Source organism: Chrysochloris asiatica, unplaced genomic scaffold (genome assembly GCF_000296735.1).
Source record: "Chrysochloris asiatica unplaced genomic scaffold, ChrAsi1.0 scaffold00016, whole genome shotgun sequence".
Classification (NCBI taxonomy): Eukaryota; Metazoa; Chordata; class Mammalia; order Afrosoricida; family Chrysochloridae; genus Chrysochloris; species Chrysochloris asiatica.
In genome coordinates this window covers 31,084,994-31,107,296 of record NW_006408534.1, presented here as the reverse complement: position 1 = coordinate 31,107,296, position 22,303 = coordinate 31,084,994, and the positions used below count along the sequence as shown (strand labels likewise).

General features: G+C 41.3%; 1 protein-coding gene across 1 annotated transcript in view; it reads right to left on the bottom strand.

The window, feature by feature from the left end:
- The window catches only part of LOC102819946 (protein FAM49A-like), a 107,549-nt gene that overhangs the window by 62,860 nt on the left and 22,386 nt on the right, over positions 1-22,303 (bottom strand). The gene's annotated exons all lie outside the window — the stretch shown is intronic.

Genomic DNA, 22,303 nt, shown 5'->3' with positions numbered 1-22,303 from the left:
CAATGGAATTTTCCTTTAAGTTTTTGAAGCCCTCTCATATATTGTAGTGGATTACGAGGATAACCACAAAGTCAATAGTTCAAACCTACTAGTCACGCTACTGGAGAAAGATGGGGCTTTCTGAGTCTATAAAGATTTATACCCTTGGAAATCCTATACAGGGTTGTTATGAGTCTGAACTGACGCTAAGACACATAATCACCACCATAACTCTGTATGAAATTTTTCTATTTGGAACTATATTTTTGTTTGGAAGAAAAAAATTCAAGTGATAGCTTTAGTTTTATTCCCGGAGTGTAGATCCATAAAAAATCAACCAAGGCTATTTTTAAAAAGAAGCGTCCAGAGATTATGATGAAATTTCTTTGTTTTCTATAAACAAAACATGAGGGAGGGCTCATCCACACAATGTGAATGGATGGTTACCTCTGCCCTTGAACACAGAAATTACAGTGCTCTATGTTCATGCTAAGGAGCTCTGGTAGCATAGTGGCTACAAATCGGGCTGCGAACCGCAAAGTCAGCAGTTCAAAACTACCAGCTGGTCCTTGGGAGAAAGATGAGGCATTCTGTTCCCATAAAGATTTACAGCCTCGGAAACCCTGTGTAGGGTTGATATGAGTCAGAATTGACTCCACAGCATATCACCACCAGCCACCATGTTCACAATATTCATAAGGTTTTCAGTGACTACCATATTTGGAAGTAGTTTGGTACTCCTTCTTCCTAGTCTGTCTTCGTCTGGAAGCTCATCTGAAACCTGTCCACCATGGGTGACCCTGCTGGTATTTAAAACACCAGTGGCATAGCTTTGAGAATCACAGCAACTCACAAGCTACCACAGTATGACAAAATGACAGACAAGTGGTGGTGTGCCTGACCCATGCCCCTGTATTTTCAATAACCTCATATGCATGTGAAAGCTGGACAATAAATAAGGAAGACCAGAGAAGAATTGACGCTTTTGAGTTATGGTGTTAGAGGAGAATATTGAAAGTGCCATGGGCTGCCAAAAGAACCAACAGATACTTGTTGGAAGAAGTGCAGCCAGAGTGTTCCTTGGAGGCCAGGATGGCCAAAGTTCGTCTCTCATACTTTGGACATATTGTCAGGAGGGACCAATCATTGGAGAAGGATATCATATTTGGTAAGGTGGAGGGTCAGAGAAATAGAGGAAGACCCCCCAGTGAAATGGATGGGCCAAGTAGCAGCATCGATGGACTCAAGCATGGCAACAGTAGTGATGTTGGCCCAGGATCAGGCAGTTTTTTGTTCTGCTGTGCATAAGGTCTCTATGAGTCGGTAACAACTCGATGGCACCTAACAACAACAACAACCATTTTCATGATTAGAGAACACTTACTCAGATGATTTCTTTTTCAGCTACAACTATTACAAAAGAGGATTCCTAAGCTCGAGAGGGAAAAAAAGACAGCAATCCACAGTTTTATTTTCTAATTTTTTTCATAAGGTCTAAGTTGATGAATATTCATGATCTTTACCAGAAGGAATGAGTTTTCTTAACAGTTTGAGCTAATATCTTCCAAAGTTTACTATCTTTAGCATTCCTGGTATAACTACTTAAAAAAAAAATCATGAAGACTCAGATTCTCTAATTTCTCTAATATTTCAGGGGACTTACAATGTCCTCATTTATCCACATATACTTTGGCAACATAGTGTATACACAGCAGACTGATCATGAATACAATAATAACATATTTATATAACAACCTATCTTTGTGAAAGATATGTCTAGCCCCATTTATCATCAACATACGCAAGAGTCATAGGTAGGGCATGTATTTCAGAACCACTTTACAGATAAGAGCTCCATGACCCAGAAATATTATGTCCTTCCCTAAAATTTCCAGAAGGATTCTGAATTTCCTAATCTGGAATCCTACTGTATTTGTCCTGGCTGTTAACTGCAAAGGTGAAACCCATCGGCTGCTCCATGGGAGAACCATGAGGCTGTCAGCATCTTTAAAAATGTACAACATCAGAAACTCTATGTAGCAGTTCTACTCTGTCCTATAGAGTCGTGATGACTCGGAATCAACTTAATGGGAGTAGGTTTTCAGTCTGAAATCCTGCTGTATGCCCAACTTTTATCAGAACACATTAGAACTGGCGTTTGAAAAAAAAAACCAACCACCTCAACCTTTATCAATTCCCTGGGAAAGGACATCATGCTTGGGAAAGTGAGGGTCAGCAAGAAAGAGGAAGACCCCCCCACCCCCAACTAGATGAATTGACATAGTGGCAGCAACAATGGATTAAAATATAACAATTGTGAGTATGGTGAAAAACTGGGAGGATTTTTGTTCTGTTGTACACAACTGATTTGATAGCACCTAACAACAAGAAAAACCAGAAGTTTACCAAGATGAATTTGCCCACAGACCCAGCAGGGCATTAAGAACAAAGAAGGGACTAAAATGGAGATGTCTGGTTCGCAATCTAACACTCCAGCCACTAATACTAAAAGACAATGGGACAATGAACCTTTTTTTTTTTTTTTCTTTTTTAAGTATATAGTAACACACAGTGCATTGCTGTCACTATAAGATTTCTTTTCCACATTGCAGGGTCTCACCAGAGCATGCTAAACTCCGAATGTTCACTGATAACTAACAAAGACATCCTTACTGGAGGCTGATTTTGCACACTTCTTTTAATCTCTACATTTATTATCCTAACAGAGGCTCTCTGCAGTCCTTGCCTGCTGGAAAGCAGTCTCCAAACTGGTCTTCCTGGCTTCAGTCTTGTCTCCTTCACGTACATTTCCATCCTATAGGAGGAACCAGTTTCCTAAACACAAATATGCTTACGGTACTTTCTTGCTAAATCTGTTTCTATGGCTCCTTGTTGCCTGCAGGATAAAATCTATCCAGATGTGTGTGCTTGGCACAGCAAGCCCTGGCCTCTACTTTTCACCTTAGCCTTTTCTTTTCCCTCCTCTGCCCCTGCATCTAAGTTCGGCAACATGGGATACCTGCAGTTCTCTGGAGGATCCCTGTTCTTTATTGCCTCAGGGCCCTTGCACATGTTTCTTCTCCTGTGTTAAATTACAATGACAGCTAACATTGTCTAATGATATGCAGGTTACAGTGATGAGAGCTTCTCTGGAATTGTCAGATTGAATTTTCACAATAGCCATATGAAGTAGGAACTTGTATTATCCTAATTTTAGAGATAAAGGAGGAGGTGAGAACGATTGCACAGCTTGAAGAATGTCCTCAGTGTCACTGAATTGTACATGCAGAGTTGGTGTATGTTCTGCAGCGTATATTCTCAACAACAAAAATAAACAAATAAAGTAACTTGTTCAAACTCACAAGGGATAGAACAGGATCCAGGTTCTGACTTCTATGCACCAATCCTTAACAACTGCCTCCTGCCTCAACCCTCCACTTTGCCCCCCAGATCTACCTTGCTGTTAGTTTGTAAGTTAGGGCTTCCAGAAGGAAATCCCTCAATCCTTCCTGCATTTCCACCTGAACAAAACAAAATCCACTCCCTTGAACAAGGTGCTTCTCTGTGCTCACCTAACACACATCGGACTGCATTGTAAATTACATGCTTTCTGAAACATCTCTCTGAGTGCAAGGTCTTCTTGGGCAGGGCTGTTCAACACCTTCTTTCAATCCTAGCACTTGGCACAGGGACTGGCACAAAGTAAGCACCAGAAGAGAAACCCTGGAGATGGTTGTTCTGTCCAGTGGTTCCCGAGCATCAGTGACCCAAAGCAAAATGAGGAAAATAGAGACTGTTGTCCTAAGTGTTTCAGAAAGCTAAAGTGACTCAAAAACATTTTGATAATTTTATTTTCAAAATGAGGTGGATCGTTGAGTCCCACATCCCCAATGTTGATTGTGAAATTAGGAGTCTTTATGACACTGCAAGATAGGCAGTGGACTGCTAACACCAAGGTTAGCAATTCAAACTCACCAGCCTCTCCTCAGGAGAGACGTGAGACTTCCTGTTCCCATACAGATTTACAGCCTGGGAAATCCTATATAAGGTTGCTATGCATCAGAATCAACATGATGGCAGTGGATTTGGTTTGCTTTGTTGTTGTTAAGTGCCATTGAGTCAGTTCCAACTCAAAGCGACCCTGTACAGGGTTTCCAAGAAGCAGCTGGTGAGTTTGAACCACTTATCCTACAGCGCCATACCAGGTTTGGTTTGGTGGTGGTAATGGTGTGCCGTGGAGTTGGTTCTGACTCATAGCAACCCTGTGCAGAGTTTCCGAGGCTGTAAATCTTTACGGGAGCAGAAAGCCTCATCTTTCTCTCATGGAATACCTTGTAGTTTCAAACTGCTATCTCTGGTAGTGTAGGTTTGGTTCAGGAACTCTAAAAGTCTAGGAATGGATGTCCTAGTCAGTGGCCTGTCCAGGTATGGGAGCACACTTGAATGAGGTTTCCTGTCTGGGCTGATGCCTTCACCAGTACCTCGCTGCCTGCGTTCCTTTTACTGTTAAGTTTGGCTTTCTAATTGCAGTGATGTCTCCAAAGCTCCCCAGTAGAATGGAGGAAAGGAAACAAGCTCTGGCTTTAGAAATCTTTCTGGAGAATGGATATAATTTAGAAGAGATATTAAAAAAAAAACCAAAAAATTGGGGTCCTGGTGTGGTACTGTAGGGTAAGCACTGGACTGTTAACCACAAGGTTGGTGGTTTAAACCCACCAGCTGCTCCTCAGAAACCCTATATAGGGTCGCTGTGAGTCGGAACCAATTCAATGACAATGAACAGCAACAATGAGTATTAAAATCTACCTTTCAACTTAACCAGTGAAGTTCAGAGTTGGAGAAATCATGATAGGAAGCCAGGATGGCAACCTCTGCCAATAACACTAGAGATGAGGAGACGTCCCACACTGCACTGCAAAGCCTGCGGTGCCACTAGTTTGTCTCCCACAGACTGTCAATCAACATCAGAAAGCTGTCTTTAGAGGGAGGGATCAGGCCTGGCATGTCTAGTAATCACAAGGTTCAGAGATACTTTCTTGTGGTCACCAGAAAACCCTCTACAACATCTACACTGCTTGATTGCTGTGAACCATAAACAAGATAAACCACCAGATTCCAGTTTGCCATCCCCCTATAATATGTTGTTGTTGTTGAAAAGTACCATCGAGTGGATTCCAACTCATAGCAACCTTACATAGGGTTTCCGAGGAGCGGCTGGTAACTTTAAACCATGGACTTTGCTATTCAAATTGACCTTGAGGTTGAATGCTTCTCTTATAGCACCACATCAGAATATATATACAATATATCAGATACAAAATGGTTGGCTTTTAAAAACACTTCTCAACTAAAGTAAAGGGACACTTCTAAAACAATGAAAACAAAATTGCCTTTGAGTTGCTTTCAGCTCATGGCAACCCCATGTATTACAGAGTAGAAGTGCTCGATAGAGTTTTTTGGCTGCAATCATTAAGTAAGCAAATTGCCAGACCTTTCTTCTACAGTGCCGTTGGATGGGTTTGAATCGAAAACCTTTAGGTTAGTAATCCAAGGCAAATCACTTGTGCCACCCAAGTCCCTAATGCAATACAAACAGTTGTTTTACTTAGTGGGAAATAAAAGCCTGAATCTGCTAAACCAATTTTAGAGAGTTGGGCTGGGCCACATGTCCATTCCCCATCTGCCACTTTACAATGAAGTCATGAGGTTTTGTGTTCCGTTGCTGAATGTGTAGCCAAGATTCCAAAACAGATGATTTCATTCCAAGATGAAGGATGAAAACTGATGTGGGGTGAGTCTATTAAGCACTTTCATCTGACAATAAAAATGAGTTAATGGCTAAAATGTGTTTTCAGAACGTTTTAACACCACAAGTAATGGCACTCAAATGAGAAAACGCCTGGAATATTCTCATCCATCATTCATACCATGATGCCCCTCAAAAGGGTTTGGCATCCCCCATGGAATGCATGGTGCTAGAGTCCAGTTGTAAGGTAATCCATGGGAATTCTCAAAAAAAAAGCCAAGAGGCCATTATGGAATTGAACAATTAAGTGCAGGTTTAAAATAGCCCTTTCAATATCTGAGTTCAGTTTTCTAAAACAGACTATTACCTCATCATAGTTAATTTCCCCATAAACATCAATATTACCGCAACAACAAAAAAAAAAAGTCTCCCAGAAATAAAGGGCAAAAATTAGATACATTTTAGGGGATGAAAGTCAATGTGTTCCCCAGTTTCAAAAGCTAGTTGAATACGGAAGCATTCAAACTAGGGCTGAGCTTTGGACCCAGCCCGCTGCAGAAAAGTCACCTGCCAATTTGTTCCCTTTCACTTGTGAAATCAAGAACACAGCTACTAGGAAACTGCTTGAGAAGTCTGCCCCCTACCTGGAAGGTGGGCTGACAACCTCAGCCTACCCAGGCCAGGTCTGACTATTCTCAGGGAAGGTGAGTCCATGCAGATCAAGCAGCCCAGGGAAATGTTGGGTTAATTACTTCATTTCCCTTGAACAGCTTCAACCTCACAGCTTATAAAATGAAAGGGAACACCTAAAAGTTCCCTAAATTTGGGGGTGTTCTGACAGCCAGGGATTTGAATTAAAAAAGCAGAAAACAAAACAACTGTTGCCATCAAGTGAATTCTGACTCATGACAACTCCATGTGTGTCATAATAGAACTGCGATCCCTAGGGTTTTCATCAGCTAATTTTATAGCAGTAGATCGCCAGGTCTTTCTTCCAAAGTGCCTCCAGGTGGCCTTCTGGTTAGCAGCCAGGGACTCTGATGTGAATTAAGCAGACTGACAACTCTTGCAATTACAAACTTCCTCTCCCCCTAATCCCTTATCAGGTATTTAAATGACCAGTCCATCTCCTAGTCCTCAGAGCATCATGCTGCAGAGGTGGCTTGCTGCCCCACCCTCTCCCTTTAGACACCAAGGGCCTCAGTCTCCTTGCTCTTCACTCATCTCTGAATGTTCTTAAGTTTTTGCTTTCTCTATTTGGCCTTTAAAAGCTGGCCTCCAAGGTTCTTTCTTTCCGTCTTTACTCACCTTCCTTGGTAAGATTCTCTGTTCTCTAATTTTTACCCAGGTGCATCTCATCTTCTAGTCCCCAACTGGACCTCCCTCCTCGACAACAGGACTCTATATCTAACTGAATTTTCCATAAGTGTAACAATTTTGTCCTCCCCAAACATCTTCCTCCTTCCTATTTCAGGAAAAGATGTCACTATCCATCTGATCATATATGCCAGAAACTGGCATAGCATCTATGCTCTTCCGCTATCTCTGTGTCCCCTTATCTAATCTCTCACCAAACTTAATCAGTTCAATTTACCTGATCTCCCTTAGCTCCATTCCTCTTTACTATCCTAGGTTCCTTGGCACAATCTCTCCCTGCGACCTCTAGTCTCTACCTTCACTCTGCTCTCCTCACACCAACTTCATACCTGATTCTCTGGGGTTCTCCCATCTCTCACTAGTCTCTCAATCCCACCTCAATCCCATTGACAGTGAGTGATCGAACTCATAGTGACCGCACAGGACAGAGTAAAACAGACCCTGCTCCATAGGGTTTCGGAGACTGTAAATCTTTATGGAAGCAGACAACTTTATTTTTCTCCCCCAGTGCCTCTGGAGGGTTTGAACCACCAAGCTTTCAGTTAATAGTTCAATGCTTCAAACACTAAGCTACCAGGGTTCCCTAGTCTTTGAATAGGTTTCAGGAAATGTTGTATGTAAAACAAATGCTGGTGAATTCAATCTCTTTCACTTCTGTTACCTTTTAATACAACTCAAATATATAACAAAAAAAAACACCTTTCTCCTTTCCTCTAACTTTCACTCTATGGGCAGCTGTATTACATATCTATGATGCAGTTTTCCACTTCTGTGTCTCCATGATTCTCTGTCAGATGATAAAATGTAGCCTTCCGGTTCAAGGTTCTGACTCCAGTGACCCTGTATAGGGTTTCCAAGGAGCGGCTAGTAGGTTTTAACTGCCAACCTTGTTAGTAGTAACCCAGTGATAACCCTACAGCGCCACCAAATATCCCCAACTATTCAAACAGGTCGTGTACAGAACTGACTTGATTTGTAAGTCTAGATTTTGAGAAGCTGATTTTCTTGAACTGGGGCCCACCTGTGTATCAGAGGAGGCTTTGGGGTTCACATACCAGAACATTAAGGAAATAGTTCCAAAGTCAAATTTATTTTGAGGAGTAGGAGGCTCCAAAATTATTCACGTACCAAAAAGACCAACAAAAGTCATTTCACATGCTAGAAACCTAAAGAATTTGAGGTCATGGGAGGTTGGCATGCTCCATTAAGTCTCAAAGCATCCCAACGTCCTAAGTACAGAGAAGCCCACTCAATCCTGCCTCAGAGATAGGAGTAGCTCTGCCTTTGCCTTCAGTTCCTGAACAGAACAACTGTCTTGATTTTAATGTACTCTTCATTGAAAACAAAACCAAGGGTTTAAAATAAAATATCTGGCTTGAATCCTAGGCTAGGTGCAAAGCCTATCAACCTAAGACAAGAAAAGTGGTGAGGTGAGTTTGCAGGTTGCTAGCAGGTAGTCTGTGCCTGGGAACTGCTTCCTAAGACAGACTCAGGGAGCAGGTTACTATGGTGGAGTTATCGGGGTTAGAACGAAGGCACGTTTCAGTATAAATGCTGACCAAGCTGGCTGTCCAAAAAGGTGAGTCCATTTTTTTCATGTAGTTATTAAAAGCTATTAAACCTGGCCTCCTGGCCTTTCACTGGTTTCAACACCTGCTGGTGAAACTCTTCTAAACATTATACTTTTGTCACACCAGAATATTTACAGGGTGCCAAGGGATCTGCCTTGTTTATGCTGATGCTTTTCTGTTTACACTCTTTCCTGTATCTGGACCTTCTGTCTTTGTCTATGGAGCTTCTATCTTTCAAGGCCTAAATCAAAAAGCCTCCCAATCCCCAAGCAGAAGTAACAACCCTTGTTGCTGTAAATTCTTCCAAGGGCTGTCTAATTCATATCCATTATTTAGAAATTCATCTTTAGTATCCATTTTGTAATCCACCCCAACGACTACCCCAGATCTTCCCTATTCAAGCATGAAGCATATTTCCAATATACCCAATACATAGCACTCATCGTAAAGGTCCACTGAAAAGGACTGGTGTGTAAGTGCTCAATCAGTAGTCACTGCATAATAACAACAACAAAGCTATCAACTACAAACCAACTGAACAGAAAAAATAATCACTGGTAACAAAGGATCCGAGAAAATAAGTGGCGCTGTGGGTTAATGCACCAGTCTGCAAAGTCATTTGAACTGCAAGATCGGTGGTTCAAGCTCACCAGCCGCTCCTCAGAAACCCTATACAAGGTTGCTATGGGTTGGAACCGACTTGATGGCACTTAACAACAACAAGGTAAATATCTGTATCTGCTTGACTTTATTTTATAGGATCACAGACTACTTTGAGACTCTAATTAAAACAACCTGTAAAGTGAAATGTGTGTTTTAAAATAGCTGACAGATCCAGAGAGGGAGAGCGACTGTGTGCTGAAGACCTGGGGGGCATGGGGGAAAGATTGCATGGAGGGGATTGTAACCATGGCAATGAGACAATATACGATAGAATGAATGTAAAACCAATGTTCTCCCATGTAAACTATCACATAATTCACAATAAAACATTTAAAAAAAACAACAACAAAAACTAGCAGACACTGAAAAAAAAAATAGCTGACAGAAAAATACGTGTGTATTTTCTCAGCAGCCCTATTTTTAATTAGAGTCTCAAAGTAGTCTGTGATGCTAAAAAATAAAGTCAAGCAGATAGAAACATTTGTCTTATTGTTGTTGGTAAGTTCCTTAGTGACCCTGTATACACGGTTTCCAAGGAGCAGCTGGTGAGTTTGAACCATCAATCTTGCTATTCAAACCAACTTTGCATGTAACCCACAGCACCTAACCCACAGCACAGTATCAATTTTTTTGGCATGTAACTTCAATACACACTAAAGCCCAGGGAAGGAAATCTCTCATCTATTTTAAAGCACACATTCATTTTACAGGTTGTTAGTGTTAAGTGCTGTCAAGTCAGTTCCGACTAACGGTGACCCTGTGTAGGGTTTCTGAGGAGCAGTTGGTGGGTTAGAACAGTAGACCTTGTGGTGTACAGTCCAGTGCTGATCCTACAGAGCCACACCAAGAGTCTAGTTTACAGGTAGAATAAAGAAGGGAGTTCAAGGTGTGTGAGACATACACTAAACCATCTCCCCCACAACAAAAACAAAAACACTACAGTCAAGTGAATTCTGACCCACAGTGACCCCATAGGACAGCGAAGAACTGTTTTTTGGAGTTTATGAAAGCAGAAAGTCTCATCTTTCTCTCATTGAGCTGCTGGTAGGTTGGAATCACTGACCTTGCAGCTAGCAGTCCATCAATGAATCCACTATGCCCCCTGGGCTTTTTGCCATAGACTTGCTGTTGTGAAATGTAGTTGAGTTGGTTCTGACACCTGTATAGGGTTTCTGAGGAGCAGCTGGTGGGTTTGAACCATTGCCCTTGCAGTTTAGCAGTCTAGTGCTTATGCTACAGCATCACACCAGGATTCCTGCCATAGACTAAGCCAGTTTTAAAAAGGAAAGGAATCGTTTAAAAGCATGAACTTTGGAGACACACGGACCTTGGGTAAGTCATTCCACTCTTTTGAATCTGAGTTTTCCTCATATGTAAAATGCAAACCATAATATGTTCTTGGTTGTTGTTGCTGTTGTTAAGTGCCGTTGAGCTGGTTCCGACCCATAGTGAGCCTGTATAAGGTTTCCGAGCAGAAGCTGTTAAGCTTGAACCGCCGACCTTGCAGTTCAAACGTCTCTGCAGTCTGATACATTAACCCACAGCGGTGTTATCAAATAAATAAGATCATGTAAGCACAGTTCCTAGTGTGCAGCAGATCCACACCAACAAATACTAGCTGTCCGCGCCCCCTGTCTTGCTTTTTAAAAACTGCAACCACAAGGCAAATAAGTCATTTCCCTTTTAGCAATAAATTCTGTACTGTTGCTTTGGAGCTAGAGAAGAAAGCCGATTCAGACCACCGCCTCCGTGAAGAGGTGAAGCCGAGTGCTGAACGGCTGCCGTGGGCTCATTCACAAGGCTATTAATCATACAAGAGTCCATTTATGACAAACACAGGTCACTCCCTTTGCATGACAAGGCGCATGAGTCCACAGAGCCCCATTATCCAAAGAAAACAGAGCATTGTGGGCGACGCGGGCGAAGCCGAGTGCACACACACAAGCGAACATTGTAAGGCTGTTTGCACAACCCCGCAGTGCTGCTCGAGGATTTCCTGCCAAGGAGACATTTAGATCTCGCAGAGTCCGCTGCAGACATTTGCTCATTCAACATGGCTTCAGGCAGTATGATATGGAAAACCGGGTGCATGGTCTCCTCTGCTGGCGGTCCTTGGAACTGCATGTCAGGGAAATAAAAGCACAAATGGGCTCTCTGCATCCCAACCTGTTCTCTCCTTTCCTTCTCAAACAGTGCAGTTCAATAGCATGAGCTTTGAGGTCTGGGAAGTCAAAGTTTAAATCGCTTCACCCCTCAAACCTTATATTTAGCTGTGAAAGGGCCACACAGTCAGTGTTGAATAAATGCCTGTATCATCCCTTCTCCAGCCAGTCTTTAGAATAAGGCATGCCATTTTACTTCAGGAACTAGGAAAGGAAATCAACAGAGCCTATTGGTAATGTCTTTATTTACACTGCAACCAGTGATTAGAACAGAACTTTAACTCCATCTTCCTGTTGCCCTCTAACATTTTTCCTTGTATGCTGTGAATGTGTCTTACACACTGGGAAGGGCAGTACCATGTGTATGATTTAGCCTGGCAGATACAATGTCTGAGCTGCAAGACAGGCTCAACTTGATGAGGGTGGGGGTGGGGGTGAGTACGCTGGCAGAAATTTCCTGCTAAATTGTAGTTTTCAAAGATGGAAGATAGGTCACTTCATTGAACATATGAAACTGAGCTGTTATCTGGATCCTGATGTTCACTGTAATAGCAATAACATAAACATTGGAGTGCAAAAGATCTGTGCTTAAATCCCTTTTTCAACCATTTACTTGCTGCCCTCAGCAAATCAATGCACTTAACAACAACATTTACTTAATCTCTGAGTCCAAATTTCACCAATTTCAATACAGATTCCAATATATACCATGTTGTTGTTGTTGTTATGTGCCTGGAGTCGGTTGTGACTCATAGCGACCCTGTACAGGGTTTCCGAGGCTGTAAATCTTTACGAGAGCAGTAAGCCTCATCTTTCTCCCACGGAGCAGCTGGTAGTTTCGAACTGCTGACCTTGTGGCTCGCAGTCCAATTCGTAACCACGATGCACCAGAGCTCCTTAATATATACCATAGAGATGGTGTAATACAGATTCCAATAGATAACATGAGGGTTGTTTTTAGGGATAATGAGAGCACATATAAAGACATCCAGACACATACATGCTAATTTTCATAACCTTTGTTATTATTGTTATTCCACCCACTAGTCCTCCTGGCATGAGTGTCTCTTTCGTCTATATAAACTATGACTCTCTGTGAGGACTCTCCCACCCAAAGCATCTATCCAGCACAGTTTGTTGAGCTGTGGTTAACTTGTTTGCAGTTATGATGTTAGAAACTGGCACCAGTATTTTAAATATCAGCAAGGTCACCCATGGTAGTCAGATTTTTGTGGACCTCTCAGACTAAGAAAGACTAGGAAGAAAGGCTTGGTGATCTATTTCTGAAATTAGCTAATGAACACCTGTGGATCTCAACAGTAGATCGTTCAATTCTTTTCCTTTAGACACAACATCAGGAGGGATCAATCACTGGAGGAAGGCATCATGTTTGGTGAAATACAGGGCCAATGAGGAAGAGGAGACCCTTGGTGAGATAGATTGGCACACTAGTCAGAAATATGGACCCAGATGTGCTGGCAAAAGTAACGATGATGTAGGACCAGGCAGGGTTTTATTTTGTTTATATGAGTCATTGTGACATGAACTTAACGACAGCTATCTATTTATCTATAGCACGCACAGGAACTCTGGTGGCACTGTAGGATAAACAGTGGACTGTTAACCACAGAGTCAGCAGTTCAAACCCAGCAGTCTCTTCCTGGGAGAAAAATGAGTCTTTCTGTTCCTATAAAGATTTTAGTTTTGGAAACCCAATACAGGGTCCCTATGAGTCAGAATGGACTCAATGGCAGTGGGTTTGCTGTTGTTTTAGGTACAATATGTATTCTATCATTTACAGCTGCCACTTTACTCTTCACCTTTGAAATCCAAATTCATCTAGCCAACTGATAACATGACTTCTAATAGATACCTCAAAAATGTACAAAATTGAAGCACTGGTTTCCTTTCTCAAAATCGATTCCATCCACAGTCTTCCCCATCTCATTACATTACAGGTTGTCATCTTGTTATCCAGCTAAAGTATCCCAGCAGCTCTTCTTTTAGGCTATATTGAATTCACCCATTTTTTACACCCTCCATCCTTCAGACCAAACCACAAACCACCATCATCACCTACTCAGTGTATTATACTGTATGTGGCGCTGTGGGCTAATGCATCAGACTGCAAAGTTGTTTAAACTGCAAGGTCCGTGGTTCAAGCTCACCAGCTGCTCCTTGGAAACCCCCTACAGGATTGCTATGGGTCAGAATCGATTCAACAGCACTTAACAACAACAACAACATCCTAAACAGATTTTCTGGTTCCATTTTGGCCTGCCCATCCCCAATGAATCCCTCACTTGGCATGTGGAGTGATGCTTTAAAAGTTGGGTCACATCACTCCTCTGCTTATATCCCTTCAATGACCTCCCACTGCATTTAGTGCAAAGTCCAAGGTCCTTATCAAGTTCAACAAGACCCTATGTGATGCTATCCTAAGTGAGTCCATCTCCCACAACTCCCTGTCCCCTCCCCTCCCTTTATTCTATGTCAGCCACCCCAGTCTTTTCATTTTTCTTGAATTTATCACTTAAACTTAAGTCATCGACCAGTCCTGTACCTGGAATGTTTTTTCCAAATACATCTGTATGACTTTCTACAGGTCTGTGTCCATATTTTACTCTTCAACGGAATCTGTCCAAAATAGTACTGCGTCTAGCTTGAATCACTGTCTTTATTTTTCTTTTTAATATACATCACCACCTGACATATCACGCTCCAACTCCTAGAATAGAGTTAGACACACAGTAGAAACTCCATCATGAATATACGAAGACAATTCCCATGACTCTCCTGTAACTGCTTCTCTTTAAACAAAACATCAAGTCTTTTTCTCCATATAGCATGAAAGAAGACACACTCTAAGATCTTCTCAGGTCATCCTATTATCTTGGCCAAAGTCTCACAGATGTAGTCTCATGGGGCAAAGAATATACAAGTGACTAGTACCCAGAACCCTCTCCAGGACCCCAATGTGTAGGAGTCTTTCTTCCTTTATTTAGACTCTATCTCTACTGTGGCAACCCAAGATGTTACTGAATAATTTTGGCAGACAGAGAACACTGCCAATATATATTAGTTTACAGTCAGCAAAATGTGAAATTGAGTATGTATTGTTTGCTGAGTGAGCTAAACAACACTAATTATGATAGTATCCATGCTGCAGGCATATACTCTGTTGTGCTCAGAATTGTGCTAAATACCTCACATACATTTTCACATTCATTCCACAAATCAACCCCTGGAGATAAGGAGTATTATCCCTTCCCATTAACAAATGAGGACACTGAAGCAGGTTGAGTAACTTGCTGAAAGTCACTTGACTAATTACTGGTAGAATTGGGATTTGGGAATCAGATCTAAAAAATGTCCACTATTAGTCACTATCTTATCTACTTGTCTGATATTCCAGCATCATTGAGACTTGGTTTTCAGATATAGAAAGTGGCTTAAGACATGGTCTGTGGCCTCTGATCAGGGCAGAAGGGTGGTATTGCAGAATCACAACCATACAACTCTTACACAGTGTGAACACTGAACTGTATGGTATTGCGCAAACATTTTTAAGAGCAAATCATTGAAGATGCCAAACAAGGCTTCTTGGAAGATGTAGAAAACGAACTAGTCCTTAAGAAAGTAATAGGAAGACTCTATGGATAAGAGTAGAGGAGAAATGCATGGTTAATAAGCATGGTTCTAACGAGGGGCAGCAGAAAACTATAAAATAGAAGGTGTGTTTTGGGGATTTGTAGAGGAGGAGGAAAGCAGGAATTGGCTAAGGACTAGTTACATAAAAAAATTTCAAACCAGAAAGCAGAGATCAGTGATACTCCTGAGCAGACATGTAGTTTGGATCTTTAGGTGGGTCAGAAGGCTACTGTGCAAGCCTGGGTCTGAAGGACACAGAAGATACGAGGGACCTGCCATGCCACTGTCTGGACAGGGAGCCATAGGCTCTGTGCCCTATTCTCACTTAGTCACTTACTTGCTATGGGACCTTGCAAAGTCATTGCCTGCTTTGAGACTTTTCTTAATAGGATTGAGCTTGATGATTTGGGCAACTTCTTCCTGTTCCAACCATCTGGGGTTTAAACAATCCCCAAATATGTAGTTGAGAAACTGAATGCCAAACCGTAAGCAAAGTTAATTAGAAATGAGGTACAACTTGGGTTTCAGAAACAGACCTGCATACTAATAATGCTGCTGCAAAGCATCAAGTGGCCTTGTTGCCTGAAACCCTCTGGATTTCATGTTACTTAGGAAGGGCAGATGATGACAGTCATAGCTTTCCAGTGTTAAGACAAAGTTGGTCACTGCCTGGATCAAGGAACACACTGAAGTTTATCTGTTAAAATGTAGCCATTCAGAAATTAGGTGGCATGTGTAAACTACTAAAGAGAAATTGCTTTTAAGCCCTTGTGTACTTTTGAAGCATTAAACATCATGAAATGTACTGATATGCTAATTATAAGTAATTACAAAATTTTACCTTTTTAATGCACTTTGGATCTTGCTTTTTATTGAATATATTAGTCAGCCTGGTTTAGGCTACCAAAAGTCTAATATTACATTTTTCTTTAATTCAGACTAGTTCCCATGGAATTGGAGAGGTAACTGAATATCTTCCCCAGCCCTAGGAGCCTTATTCAGGTCTCACTATAATCATACTAATAGTAGAAGTATAACATGAAGGCATCAACTTGGGAATAATCTATGAACAACAAAGCTTTATCTACTGGCATTTTCAAAAAAAAAATTATGAGATAACTAAATAATGTTGTTAATACAGATCCCAAGGCTTTTAGAGTTTACATAAATTGCCCAGGAATGGAAGCATTTAATTGTAATAAGTAACACATTACTCATTACTTATTTTCTAGAAAATATAAACACAACCACAAATTCTGTTCAGTTGGCAAAATCTGTTGCCTCCACTCAGGTGTCTACCTACAACCACCTCATAGTCAATTGATTCGTCACCCTCATCCAAATTACTTATCCTTTGTGGTAGCACTGGTCTCCTCCTTCTTAGAATCCTAATGTACTCTGTATCTCTTCTACATTGTTGAGGTCAAGTGCTGTCGAGTAGGTTCCGATTCACAGCAACCTTTTGTAGTGTTTCCAAGGACTATACAGGGTCGATATGAGTCAGAACTGACTCGGCGGCACATAACCACAATGACATGGAAGAGATACAGAGTACATTAGGATTCTAAGAAGGAAGAGACTAGTACTACCATACAGCAGCAACAATAGGGTTTCTGACGATGTAAATCTTTATGGAAGCAGAAATTCTCATCTTTCTCCCAATGAACAGCCGATGGATTCGAACTGCTGACCCTGTGGTTAGCTGCTTCAAGGTTAACCCACTACACCACCAACGCTCCTTTAGCCACTGTGACTATTGAATTTAAGTCACTAGAGTTAAACAAAGAATAACTCCTGCAAACTGGAAGAGAAATCTGTTGTTGCTGTTAAGTGCCTCTGAGTCGGTTGCAACTCACAGCAATCCAGTATAGGGTTTCTGAGTGGCTGGTGAGTTTGAACCCCCAACCTTGCAGTTTCAAGGTTGGCAGTTCAAACCAACCTTGTGATCGAGTGCTTATCCTAGAGCACCACACCAGGACTTCAGAAGAGCAATCCAGAGGGGCAAAAATACAGATTTAAAGAAAATTGTGTAAGAGGGAATGTTCTAATGACAGGACTGTTCACCAGGATAAACTCAAAGTGTTTAGGGCAAACGGTGCAAAAGAGGAGATGTCTAATCTTGGCTGGGAAGATTCTGAGCAGAAGATGGCTCTCCAACGAATGAAAAAGGAGGGGCTGGCTCTTGGTAGTGTTTGCCTGTAGGTGAAGCTTGAGAGCTATGGGAAGAGGAGACTCATAGACATTTGCTCTCAGATCTTCCCAGATCACATACACTGGCTGGTTTGGGTAGAGGTGAGGGATCTTGGGAGAAACAGCAATCACTGGCTTAGCTTTTAAGATTTGTTGGCAGATCCCGGTCTCCTGATTATGACAGAGTGTAGTGTGGCCGGTTTTCTTGTGTGGCTTTTTAAACCTGCTCTGAAAGTAATTTCCTGTCAGGCACACCTAACATTCATCACAGGTGGGCCTGCTGTGGTGCCTGCCCTAGTTATGCAGGGGGAATTCCCAGTTACGCAGGGGCACTTCCCCCATAGACCTCCAGTCTTTTCTCAACATTTTATCACATCGAGTAACCCTTGCATATCTGTGGTCCCTGCCTTCAAGAAGGTGAATGCACCGAGGGCAGGAAATGAGACTTACTTATGTTTGAACCGATACAAAACTTGGTTTGGATATGTGTTTTCTGACTAAATAAACCAACGAATGGTTAAAGCATGAATGCCAAAATCTGTATATTAAGCGCCTCTTGCCTGAGTCTTACGCATACACTTAGAATAAGAGAAAAAGTAAAGGAAGCAAGAGAGAGGAATAGGGAGCAGGAGGAAGGAAGAACACTGTTTCACTCCCTGCACATCTAATTTAATTAAAATGTAAGGAGCTCTGGTAGCGTAGTGGTTACAAATCGGACTGCGAACCTTAAGGTCAGCGGTTCGAAACTACCAGCCGCTCCGCGGGAGAAAGATGAGGCTTTCTACTCCCGTAAAGATTTACACCCTCGGAAACCCTGTACAGGGTTGCTATGGGTCGGACCCGACTCGATGGCACTCAACAACAACAACAACAACAACCTTCAGGCATATGAAAAACAGACAGGAATTCCAAGCTAAGCTTGAAAGTTTAAAGAAAGATAACTCGAATCATCAGAAAAGCAAATGATGACCTCAGTGATGTACAAAATAACTTCTGAGCATAGGCAGCACAGTTCTGAAGAACAGCCTGCCCCTTCCTGCCAGCTTCAGATAGCCAGTGACCCATTTTCACAAGAGAAGCATGTGAGAGGAGGCTGGCCCTGCCAATCAGTTCTGAGACTGGGCTGTGAAAGATCCAATCAGAGACAGGCGTGGCAAAATAACATCTCTCCATGGAACAACACTGGATTCTGTGTAGAGTCCTTTAATCAAAATATCTGCCCAGTGAGAATGCTTAAAGCTGAGTAGCCTCAGTGAATTTTAAACAGTAGCTGTGCCTTCCATTTTTAAGCAGGTAGGCCAGCAGGGAGAGTTCTGTAACAGGTAAGAACTGAGAGAAGGTCCTAAGAGTGAAATCCAAAAGAGACTGAAAAGATTATTTCATTCATTCTCCTGCTTCCATTCAGTTTGCTATTTAAATGAAATTACTGTTATCGTATGACCAACACAATGTTGGTTGCTGTTGCTAGTCCATTTGGATCAGACTCACGGGGACCTATAAAATACTGAAAACCATCAGCCTTTTCTTGAGTGTCTATTCTACACTCCATGCTATATGTTAACTTTGCACACAGTGATCTCATTTATTCCTGTTAAGAACCTTAAAAGTAGGTAATATTGTCATACACAACTGAGGAAAAGGAAATTTAAAGAGACTAAGTAATTCCCACAAATTTAAACCAGCAGTAAATAGCCAGACTTTTGTGTTTTTGGTTACAAATTCATGTTCTCTCTACTTTACTGTATGGGAGTATTGTTGACACTGTAGGATAAGCACTGGACTGCTAATCAGACGGTCTGCAGTTCAAGCCCACCAGTCACTTAATGGTAGAAAGATGAGGCTTTTTTTTTTTCCCTGCAAAGATTTGTTGCTGTTGTTAAGTGACATAGAGTTTTTGGTTCTGACTCATAGCGTCCCTGCTTAGGGTTTCCAAGGAGGGGGTTGTAAGTTTGAACTGCTGACCTTGTGGTCCAAACCTTATAGTTCAAAGTGACCTTGCAGTCCAGTGCTTATCCTACAGCCCCACACCAGGACTGTAAAGATTTACAGCCTTGGAAACCCTGTAGAGGATCACTACTAGTAAGAACATACTATTGTTGTTAGGTACCATCGAGCCAGTACCGACTCATAGCGACCTTATGCACAGCAGAACAAAACACTGCCCAATCCTGGGCCAACCTCACTATTGTTGTCACATTAGAGCCCATTGATGCTGCCACTTTGTCAATCCAACTCACTGGGGATCTTCCTCTTTTTCTCTGACCCTCCACCTTACCAAACATGATATCCTTCTCCAGCGACTGGTCCCTCCTGACAATATGTCCAAAGTATGAGAGATGCAGTTTGGCCATCCCGGCCTCCAAGGAGCACTCTGAGTGCACTTCTTCCAACACAGATCTGTTTGTTCTATTGGCAGCCCATGGCACATTCAATATTCTCCTCCAACACCATAACTCAAAAGCATCAATCCTTCTATGATCTTCCTTATTCACTCATATGCTTTCACATACATATGAGGTTATTGAAAATACCATGGCTTGGGTCAGGCACACCTTAGTCTTCAAGTTGACATCTTTGCTCCTCAACACTTTAAAAAGGTCTTGTGCAGCAGATTTGCCTAATGCAATACGTCATTTAATTTCTTGACTACTTCTTTCATGAGTGTTGACAGTTGATACGAGAAGAATGAAGTCCTTGACAACTTCAATCTTTTCTCTATTGATAAGAATGTTGTTTATTGGTCCAGTTGTAAGGATTGTTGTTTTCTTTACATTGAGAAGCAATCCATACCAAAGGCTGTGCTCTTTCATCTTCATCAGTAAATATTTTAAGTCTTCTTCACTTTCAGCAAGCAAGGTTATATCATCTGCGTATCACAGATTGTTAATAAGTCTTCCTCCAATCTTGATGCCATGGTTTTCTTAATACTACCCAGCTTCTTGGATTATCTGCCCAATATACAGGTTGAATAAGTATGGTGAAAGAATACAACCATGTCGCACACCTTTCTTAATTTTAAACCATTCAGCGTTCCCATGTTCTGTTTGAACAACTGCCTCTTGGTACATGTACAGATTCCTAATGAGCACAATTAAGTGTTCAGGAATACTCATATTTTGCAATGTTGTCCATAGCTTGTCACGATCCAAACAATCAAAAGCCTTTGCATAGTCAATAAAGCACAGGTAAACATCTTTCTGATATTCTCTGCTTTCAGCCAAGATCATCAAGCAAGGACATCAGCAATGATATTCCTTGTTCCATGGCCTCTTCGGAATACAGCTTGAACCTCTGGAAGTTCTATGTCAACATATGCTTGTGGCCATTTCTATTTTACTTTTAGTAAAACTTTACTTGTATAGAATATCAAAGAAATTGTCCAATGATTTCCGCATTCTGCTGGGTCACCTCTTTTTGGAATGGGCACAAATATGGATCTCTTCCAATCAGTTGGCCAGATAGTTGTCTTCCAAATTTCTTGGCAGAGATGAGTGAGTACTTCCTGTGCCGCCTTACTTTCTTGAAAGATTTCAATTTTTATTCCATCAATTCCTAGTGCCTTGTTCTTTGCCAATTCCTTCAATGCACCTTGGACTTCTTACTTCAGTATCATTGGCTCTTGATCATATGCTACCTCTTCAAACGGTTGACTATCAACCATTTCCTTTTTGTACAGTGACTCTGTGTGTTCCTTCCATCTTCTTTTGACGCTTTCTGCATCATTCAATAATTTGCCAGAGAATCCTTCAATAACGAAAGTCAAGCCTTCAATTTTTTCCTCAGTTCCCCCAGCTTGAGAAACACTAAGCGTGTTCTTCCTTTGTGGTTTTCTGATTTCAGATCTTTGGACATTTTGTTGTCATATTTGGCTTTATCTTCTCAAATTGATCTTTGACATTTTCTGTTCAGTTATTGTACCTCCTCATTTCTTCCATTTGCTTTAGCATCTCTACACTGGAAAGCAAATTTCAGTGTCTCTTCTGACATCCATTTTGACCTTTTCCTTCTTTCTTGTCTTCTTAATGACTTCTTGCTTTCTACCTGTATGGTGTTCTTGATGTCATCCCACAACTCTTCTGGTCTTCAGTCTTTAGTGTTTAATGTATCAAATCTATTTGCCAGATGATCTCTAAATTCAGATGGGATATTTTCAAGGTCATATTATGGCTCTCATGGACTTGTTTTCATTTTCTGCAGCTTCAGTTTGAATTTGTATATGAGCAACTGATGGTCTGTTTCACAATCTGCCCCTGGTCTTGTTTTGACTGATGATATGGAGCTTTTCCATTGTCTCTTTCCACAGATGTAGTCAATTTGATTTCTATGTATTCTATCTGGTGAGGTCCATGTGTATAATTGTCTCTTATGCTATCTAAAGAAGGTATTTGAAGTGAACAAATCATTGATTTTGCAGAAGTCTATCATGTGATCTCCAGCACCATTTCTATCACCAAGGCCATATTTTCCAACTACTGATCCTTCCTCTTTGCTCCCACCTTTGCATTCCAATCACTGGTAATGGTCAATACATCTTGATTGCATGTTTGATCAATTTCAGACTGAAGAAATTGGTAAAATTCTTCTATTTCATCCTTACTGGCTTTAGTGGTTGGTGCATACATTTGAATAACTGTAGTATTAACAGAACAGACTTGATGGTATTTAATGACAACAAAAACAACTTTATGGAATGTATATGCCCCTATCTGATTTATAAACTCAGTCTTCAGGAATGAACATTTTAAAAATGTCTCTTTGTTTCACAGATTAATGTATAATGTCACTCATAAAAGGGCAAACTTTTCCTTAGTCTTTAAATTAAAATTTTGTACCTGAATTATACTTACCTTTCACTATAATGTGGTCTGAGCCATGCTTTCACTTTCCTCTCAACTAAATAATGAACTACTGTTTTAGGAATAGTCATTGCATGAAGGTTTCTCATCCTATTTTGAATTTTATGT